The sequence below is a fragment of the Mustela nivalis genome (genome assembly GCF_964662115.1).
Source record: "Mustela nivalis genome assembly, chromosome: 7".
In the NCBI taxonomy this organism is placed as follows: domain Eukaryota; kingdom Metazoa; phylum Chordata; class Mammalia; order Carnivora; family Mustelidae; genus Mustela; species Mustela nivalis.
The window spans coordinates 14340165-14349670 of record NC_139026.1 but is presented as its reverse complement, the minus strand read 5'-3'; the positions used below and the strand labels follow the sequence as shown (position 1 = coordinate 14349670).

The 9506-nt window shown below is 43.3% G+C and overlaps 1 pseudogene across 1 annotated transcript; it reads left to right on the top strand.

Annotated features, from left to right (window-relative positions):
- Nucleotides 1–3763: 3763 nt before the first annotated feature.
- Nucleotides 3764–4248, top strand: LOC309868692 (small ribosomal subunit protein eS17 pseudogene; annotated as a pseudogene). Its single transcript has one exon. The product of its transcript is annotated as a small ribosomal subunit protein eS17 pseudogene (transcript).
- Nucleotides 4249–9506: the final 5258 nt, after the last annotated feature.

Below are 9506 nucleotides of genomic sequence, written 5' to 3'. Positions count from 1 at the left end.
CATTTCCACGTTTTATGCCATGCTTGTCACCTGATTGATATATCTAAGTTTAGCCCACCTTCAATTGTTTCTTCTCCTTTTAAAACTTTTCCTATCGTTTCATATATTCCCTGACAATTACTTTTTTTTCCCTTTTGAAATATTATTTAATACTCTGACAATTTTGAATCTGGAGAGACTTCTAAAACTTATCTACTTTGTTGGTTGGGAATGTTCTTGGCTGCAAGTAAGAGGATATGCAGATAAAGTGGTTCAAACAATGGGGTTGCACATTTTTGGACTGGAACTAGGTTGTCCCAGGGTTACTTCAAAGGCTCAACGATGTCACTGAGGACCCTGGCTCTTCTAATCTTTCTGTGCTGGATCTTCAGTGCATTTTCAAGTTCTCCTCTCAAGGTGCTAGGCAAGCTACAGTGGCTCCAAGTATTACAATCTTAACCTTCAGCATCCAAGCAGAAATGAAAGGATAGGGCCAAAAATTTTCTTTCTTGTGCAGTTTCCACTGTTATCAAAGAGGAAAAACGTTTCCCAAAGTCCTCCAGCAGATATCCCCTTAATCTCCTTGGCCATAACCTGATTACAAGCTTACCTTTAGACTAACTAGTGTCTAAAGCCAAATTGCCATTGTTGGCTTAAATCAATCACAATTAATCCTCTGAAGGTGGGCAGCTGACACCTACTAGCAGTTGGGGTTCTGTTATCCAAGAAGAAGTGAAAGGACTACTGGATAGGCCCCTGATAGTCTCCATATATGTCCTCCTTCCACTGGTTTATTTTTATTTTTAGAGAGAGAGACAGAGAGACAGAGAGAGTGAGTGGGGTGGGGAGGAACATAGGGAGGCGGTCAGAGGAATCTTAAGCAGGTTCCATGCTGAGCACTAAGTATGGAGCCTGACATGGGGCTTGATCACATGACTCTTTGATCATGACCCGAGCCAAAATCAAGAGTCAGATGCTTAGCCAACTGGGCCACCCAGGTGTTCTACCTCCCACCATTTGTAGATGAGGAATCTGAAGTCCATTAAGGTGAAAGGTTTTGCTAAAGGCCACATACCTAGAAAATGTCAAAGCCAAGACTAAACACTTGGTCTTATGTTCTAGAATTAATTTCTCCATTTTGTGCTCTCTAAAGTAACCTTTTAAACCCTAGAAGTTCTGGGGGGAAGAAAAGGAAGTTGGTGCAGAGCCAGCTCAAAGAGAATTTCTGGGGGCGCCTGGGTGGCTCAGTGGGTTAAGCCGCTGCCTTCGGCTCAGGTCATGATCTCAGGGTCCTGGATCGAGCCCCGCATCAGGCTCTCTGCTCAGCAGGGGGCCTGCTTCCTCCTCTCTCTCTGCTGCCTCTCTGCCTACTTGTGATCTCTCTCTGTCAAATAAATAAATAAAATATTTAAAAAAAAAAAAAGAGAATTTCTGTTTGTATTCCAAGTCCTAGACTTACAGGTTGATGAACTTTCAAGTCCAAACTTGTGAGGTTAATTCATTCATTAATTCTATAAATATTTAGTGCTCTCTTACAATATGTTAGAAATAGTGATTGGTGCAAGGGATACAGTTCACCTGGTTCATTTTCATAATTACCTCCTTAAATATTAAATGGAAATCTAAGGGTAGAATTGTAGCAGTCATTGTAATTGGGCAGAGATAATCTATACATTTCTCAAAGCCTGTTTTATTTTCCTCTTCCTTGTCACATAGGAAGACTTCATTTCCTAGCCTTCTCCGCAATTAGATTTGGACCATGTGACTAGCATCTGCCCCATGGTATGTGAACAGAAGTACTATATGCCATTTCCAGCCTGGCTGTAAAACCCTATACGCCCTTGACAGGGGTCTCAAGGTTAAAACAAGGCCACCTCCCCTAGCTGTTTTACCTATAGTTTGGATTGTCAAATAGTATCTCCACCTTTTCCTCTATAGCTTTATATGGTTTAGAAAACCGATAGCTGATAGCTTTGGGATTAGTCTTGAACTCCCACTGCTTTTTTACTTTTCCCCAAGGATTCCTTCTATTTTATTAGTTTTTAAAGGATTTTATTTATTTATTTGGAGAGCGAGAAAGAGCACAAGCAGAGGGAGCAGCAGGCAGAGGGGAAGGGAGAAGCAGGTTCCCCACTGAACAGAGAGCTGGAGGTGGGGTTCAATCCCAGGACCCTTCCGGTCACAACCCAAGTTGAGGCCAGACATCCAACTGACTGGCAGCCCCCTAGCCCCATGGATTCCTTTTAAATAATAGCTCCCTCTTGTTTTACATCAGCTTCTTTAAAATGAGAAAAGGCTTTCTTAAAATCTGAAACACAGGGGCACCTGGGTGGCTCAGTGGGTTAAGCCTCTGCCTTCAGCTCAGGTCATGATCCCAGGGTCCTGGGATCGAGCCCTGCCTTGGGCTCTCTGCTCAGCGGGGAGCCTGCTTCTTCCTCTCTCTGCCTGCCTCTCTGCCTGCTTGTGATCTCTGTCTGTCAAATCAATAAATAAAATCTTTGAAAAAAAATCTGAAACAGAATCCAGCTTCTCCATCCAGAGAGAAAGGTCTAGAATTAATAACCCTGTTAGTGGAGGTTCAAACCCAGCCAGAGAGAGTGGAGAAGCCTTGTATCAGCGGTCGTGCTTTATCGTTTACTTCCCCTCCAGTCCTGATATTCTGTGTCTTCGGCATTAATTCTATTTCCGCCTCCTAATGCCAACAGCTAAACGGGGAGAAGAAAGAAAGCAGAAACAGGTAATAAAATAAATCTCAGCCTTTTGAAGTTCTAGACTCCTCACCTCTCATGGCAACCGCAGCCCCAACTTCACTGGGTAGCTGGAACAGTTGAAGGAGATAAAAGATGGTCTCAGAATACGACTTAGCACCTGCTAAGAGCTGGGAAAAAATGACATCATTCAAATTATGGTTGAGAGATACCAGAGAGCAGTGGTTAAGAACTTGGACGTTGAGGCCCGACTGCCTGCCTTCCAATCCCTGCTCAGCCATTCATCTGTCACAGCGTATTGTATAATTCACTGAGTCTCACATTGCGTGTTGTCCCCATCTGCACAATGACAATAATAATACTATCTGCTTCACCAAGTTGTTGTGAGGATTGAGTTAATGCATTTAAAGTGCTTAGAACAGTACTTAGCATAGATAAGCACCCCAAAATGTTAGCTATTAGTGTTGTATTTTTAAATTCCTGTGGCCTAATTACATCTCTTCCTCAAACGAAGCGACAGAGCCCCAAAGAGCCGTCAGGACTTGACAGAGGCTAAGTGACATCGGCCCTTTCGAGTTCTTGGTTAGAAAATGGGAAAGTCTCTGTCCTGGTTTTGTATATCCAGATTACTCTTGACATGTTTTATAACTCTCTGTCTAGTACTTGATAGAAACAGTAGGTCCGTAATTAATCATGTGTTAAAATTCTATACCTGCCCTTCTTGAGAGAGAGAGATACATACATACACACACACACACACACACACACACACATGAAATTTTATTCTGTGATTATGCCACATGTTCTAGTATTCAGAAGTGTTTGATCATTTCTTGTTTTTTTGTTTGTTTATATTTTTGAACACACTCATGCAAGAAAGAGAGAGAGAGAGAATGAGAGCGAGCATGGGCAGGGCAGAAGAAGAGGGAGAGAATCTTTTTTTCTTTTTTTTTTTTTAAGATTTTATTTATTTATTTGACAGACAGAGATCACAAGCAGGCAGAGAAGCAGGCAAAGATTGAGGGAGGAAGCAGGCTCCCCGCTGAGCAGAGAGCCCGATGTGGGGCTCGATCCCAAGATCCTTTTACTATACCCGCCAACATGGGCCGCGTCCGCGCCAAAACCGTGAAGAAGGCGGCCCGGGTCACCATCGAGAAGTACTACACGTGCCTGGGCAACGATTTCCACACCAACGAGCGCGTGTGCGAGGAAATCGCCATCATCCCCAGCAAGAAGCTCCGCAACAAGATCGCAGGCTACGTCACGCACCTGATGAAGCGCATTCAGAGGGGCCCGGTGAGGGGCATCTCCATCGAGCTGCAGGAGGAGGAGCTAGAACAGAGGGACAACTATGTGCCCGAGGTCTCGGCCCTGGATCAGGAGATCATTGAAGTGGATCCTGACACTAAGGAAATGTTGAAACTCTTGGGCTTTGGCAGCCTGTCCAACCTGCAGGTCACTCAGCCTACAGTCGGGATGAATTTCAAAACATTACGTGGAGCCGTTTGAATCTTTCTGCTGTGTCAATAAACCTTGGACAACAACAACAACAACAACAAAATGGGATCATGACCTGAGCTGAAGGTAGAGGCTTTAACCCACTGAGCCACCCAGGCACCCCAGAGGGAGAGAATCTTAAGCAGACTCCATGCCCAACACAGAGCCTGACATAGGGCTCGATCCTACAGCCCTGAGATCAGGACCTGAGCCAAAATCCAGAGTCAGATACTTAACTGACTGGGCCACACAGGTGCCTCCAGAAGTGTTCAATCATTTCTAAAAGCCATTTAATACTGATCTGAAAAAAAAAATGTTCTCATAAAAGTGGAAGAAAATACAAATTGTTGGCCTTCACAAATTTAATGCATCATTAGACACTTCAAGTTTTTATTTTTCAATCTGTCATAACTTTTCTGAGTAGTGGTTCACTGTTAGCCATTGGCTATATATAAAACATCTCACAGGACGCCTGGGTGACTCAGTTAAGCATCTGCCTTCGGCTCAGCTCATGATCTCAGGGTCCTGGGATTGAGCCCCTAGGACTGAGCTCCCTGCTCAGTGGGGAGTCTACTTCTCCCTCTCCCTCTGTCCCCCTCCCACTCGTGCTCTCTCTTGTTCACTTACTATCTTTCTCTCAAGTAAATTATAAATAAAAATATTTTTAAAAATCTCATAAGTAAGTACTGAAGACTGAAAACGGTCTTAATCACTAAGTCCTTAAATGCAAGCGAACATTGGAGTACCTGGGTGGCTCTTTCGGTTAAGTGTCCAGCTCTTAGTTTTGGCTCAGGTCATGTTCTCTTGGGCGAAGGGATAGAGCCCCTGATATGGGGCTCTCAGTGGGGAGTTTGCTTGAAGATTCTCTTTCTCTGCCCTACCCCCACCCATCTCCCCTCAAATAAATAAATAAATCTTTTAAAAAACACATGGGAATATTGAAAAGGTAATAAGGATAACCAGTGACCAATGTTGTATATGGAAATGTCATCTAAGTTCTAGGCCATTTACAGCAGAGTTGGACATAAAAAGAAGATAAGCTACAGTAGCTTTTGAATCTTTTGAAGAGACAATAGAAATCAATTCCATAGGTCTTTGCAGTCTGTTCTAATAACATAAGCATCACATGTTCAAGCTAGCCTGCTGTATGTTTTGTTAAAGATGATCTATTTGTGGGAGATTAAAAGCAGGGACAGAGAAAAGCAATAGATTGACTGTCTCTCTGTCTCCTCAGTTTAATAGGAGCTAAGTCCAAAAGAACATGAGAACAATGTAGCCAGTGGAGGCCTCTGTAGAAGCCAGTAATTCATGACCCTTTGTGGGCTCTTACCTACGTCACCCAAGAGGATGGGAGACCAACACTGGTTGTTATAATACAGTTATGTGACTCCGGGAAACTGCAGAGAGTTGTTGCTTTAATTTAAAATGAAACCTGGACTTGAGTCCTGGCTCCATTGTTTCCTGGTTGTATGGCTTTGGGCTGGCTGCTTCACCCTCACAGTGTCACCTTTTCCTCATCTGTAAAATGGGGATAACAGCAGTCCCTATGTCTTTGAGTAACTGGGACTACTATAGTTACTGTGAGTAACTATAAAGTCATTCACAATGGACGTAAAAACTCAGTAAATGCCAAATAAATGTATCCTTATCATTATTATGTTGGATTTTTAAGGCAAGTCACTTTGTCTATCTGGGTCTCAGTTTGTGTCATAAGTCAAAAAGAGCATGACAATTTATTTGAGGGCACAAGGCTGCATGAGATGACCTCCCAAGGTCATGTCCTGTGATTAATAGATGAACATATGTATATATTCATCTCTGTCTTCAGGGCATAGGATGAAAGCTGATGTCCTAATGAATCGGTATGGGCAGATCCAGCCCGAGATGGAGTCACTTTGACATCTCTCTCTTCTTCACACCTCATAGTCAATGTATTATTCATTAAACAAATACATAACAAATATATATTGAATACTGGTTATACAGCAAGCACTATTTTAGGAACTGCTCATAAAATGAGGAGAAGAAGAGTCAGACCAAACAAAACACAAAGTTCTGGCGTTCTTTGAGGTCATTTTCTACTACCAGACGTGGACAATAAATAAACAAGTAAATGAATACTTGGGCATCACATCCTCTGAAAAGTATCTTCAAAGGATATTTCAAATCTGACCAGGCTTCCTGCCTCTCCTGATACAACTGCACAAGTCACCATCATTTCTAGCCTTGGTCACTCCTAATTAGTACCCTGGGTCTCCTCCTGGTTTCTGAAGCTTGTTCTCACCCCAGTAACTGATGTAGATATCACACCATATCACTGCCTTACCCAAAAGGCAGTGCCTGCCCATCACTGCCCATCACTCTTGAAACAAAAGGCAAAGTTATTTATATTTAGGTCTAGCCCCTGGCTACCTCTTCCATGTCTTCCTGCTCCTCACCCTCTCATCTCCATCCCAACAACAACCTTCTTCCTTGAACATGAGACACACACTGCTGACCCCCGGGACTTTGTACTTCCTGCTTTCCTGCCTGAGGTACAGTTTCTCTACCTTTCTTCGTAACCCCATTAGGGTCTCAGCACTTCAGAGAGGTCTTCCCAATGGCTGTTTTAAAAATAAACCCTCCAACCCATTCTCATTAACCCCTTATCCCACTTTATTTATCCTCATAGCACAGTCACATGGCATTCTACGGTCATTGGCTTTCTTGTTTGCGGCTGTCTCCACTGCTTCATTCCACCGCTGCTGCTGCAGTGTAATGAAAGCTCCAAGAAGATCAGGACTGGGGTGCACTGCTGAACCCCCCCTTCTCTAGCAGCATGCCTGGTCCACTGTGGTCGGCAAGCACAGGTGCAGGGCGAGGGTTCCAGAGCTCAATGGTCTGGACTTGAAGGCTGACTCCTTGCCTACCAGTTGTGAGATCTTAGGCATGTCCTTCAACCTCTCCTCATCTGTGCAGTGGGGAGAAGAACAGGTATGCAGGCATCAGGTTGTAATTATGAGGATTAGGTTGGTTAATATTTGTAGAGTGCTCAAAAGAGTGAAAAACGCATAAGTATACAAACACTTGCCATACAAAATAAAATATCTCCAAAATGAATGACATCAGAGGGCTCATCTGTTCAAAAACATTTCACCTGGCTTGCCTCCGTCTCTTCAATTCTATGATCACTGATGCATTAATGAATTTATTTATTGTACTGCCTAAGGAATACTTATCATACGCTGCCTTTCTGTCTTCCCCTCTGTCTTCCACTCATGCCCCCCTCCTTGCCTTGGATGCACATACGCAGCCTATGATGCTTAAGGAGTATTCCCCAAGGGATAGGTCTCAGGGAACGGAGGTTCCTTCGAGGCCTTCAAGTGACCAAGCCCGATCTGATCCGTGGGTCCCTCCGCATCTCTGCCTACATGACTGTCTGCTTTCATGCTTCCACTTAGGGGGAACTCACCTCTTTTATTTTGTAACTGACCTTTTTTTTTTTTTTTTTTTGGTAAATATAACTTTTTATTCAAAATTAATTCTCTCCTTTCAAGGAGTTTTGCAAACATTAATGCACTTATATGACTATAGATTTTTTTTCTTTTTTATTTCTTTTCAGTGTTAACTGATCTTTTATTCTCCTGCAGTTTATTGAGTACTTGTTCCATGCTGAGCGCTGCAAGAAGTCTTTGCTCCACATCGTCTTTTCTAGTCCTGGCAACAACTTCAGGGTACAGATACAGACATTACCCCCATTTTGCAGATACAGGAACTCCATAATGGAGCTGGGGTGTAATGGGACAGTCTGACTGTATACCATAGCGTCCCCCAAAATTTCTTCCTTAAAATGATCCCTTTGGTACTTTGGTCTTTTTTACTTTCTTTTAATCTTTTAATCTTCCCGATCTGTGTCAGGGTGTTTATTCTGACATGTCTGTTGACTCCGACACCGTGACTCTTTTGAAGTCAAAGATGAAGTTGTATTCAGTTTTGCATCTCTACCAACCAGCAGAGGCTGGCAGGTAATAAGTGTTCAGTACACATCTGCTGAGCTGACCTCTATTCAAGATGTGTAGAAAGCTGGGAGGGGCGTCTAGGCAGAGTGCAGCCTCCCTGCCTTCCCCCCTCTCGTCAGGCCCCTTCTCCCTGTCACCCTTGCCCTTGCCTCATCAGTGCCACACTGTTCAGAAGTGTTCCAGGATGTGGATTTTTAAAACGAGAGATTGCAAATGATAGTGACAGAAACTGAGGTTCTGTTTGGCTCTGCTCTTGCCTTTGAAAGGCTTAAGAGCAGCAGCGGGCGGGCGGCCAGACCAGAAATGGCTGTTCCTTGCTTAAGTTCGGTGGAGTGGAAAGCGTGTACACACAGTGTATACAACAGGCACACGTGTATTCTTTTATCTACAGAGAGGGACAAAGCAAGAGATGTTTTGCATTTCTCCAGCTCTAACCACAATATGTTGTTTTAGTTTACTGGAGTGAGTGATTATCCACTCCACAGAAAATTACTATTTTGGTTTTTGCTAAAGGGTGGTTTGTCCTACAGTACAGAAGTACAAAAAGACTAAGTTTCCAAAAAGAGTATTTTTGTCCTATAGCAGAGCACCAGGGTGTGGAAGAAAGAGGGCTCCTGCATTTCTTCCCCTCTTCGCCCTGGGTACGTTGTTGTGTTGGGGGCCAGTCCCCTTTCTGAAACTTCCACTTTCTACTCTGCAGTCTGACCTATAGTAACCCTAGGACACTGAGAACACAGGTTTGGGGTCAGATGGAGCCAAGTTAAGACTCAGCTTGGCTGTTTCTGGCCGGTGACTCAGCCTCTGGGAGCCCGTGTTTCCTTCTTGATGAAACGGGTTTAAAAATGGTGCTCACTTTCTATGGGTGTTGTGAGGATTAATATGGGGTGCATGTGAACACTTGGTTCAGTGTTTGTCACATGATATGTCCTTGACAAGGGTGAACTATTAGAATAGTGGCAATAATAGTGATGATCAAAATAGCACAATATAAAAAATTTCAAAGTAACAAAATAATGATCAAATAACAGTAATTATCAAAATCATGTTCCAGCGTGCACCCAAATGTCTACAGTAGCAATGTCCACAATAGCCAAACTATGGAAAGAACCTACATGTCCATCGCCAGATGAATGGATAAAGAAAATGTGGCATACACGGGCGCGCGCGCGCACACACACACACACACACACACAAAATGGAATACTATGCAGCCAACAAAAACCAAAATTCTACCATTTGCAATGACATGGATGGAACTAGAGGATATTATCCTAAGCAAAATAAGTCAATAAGAGAAAGACAATTATCATATGATCTCCCTGAT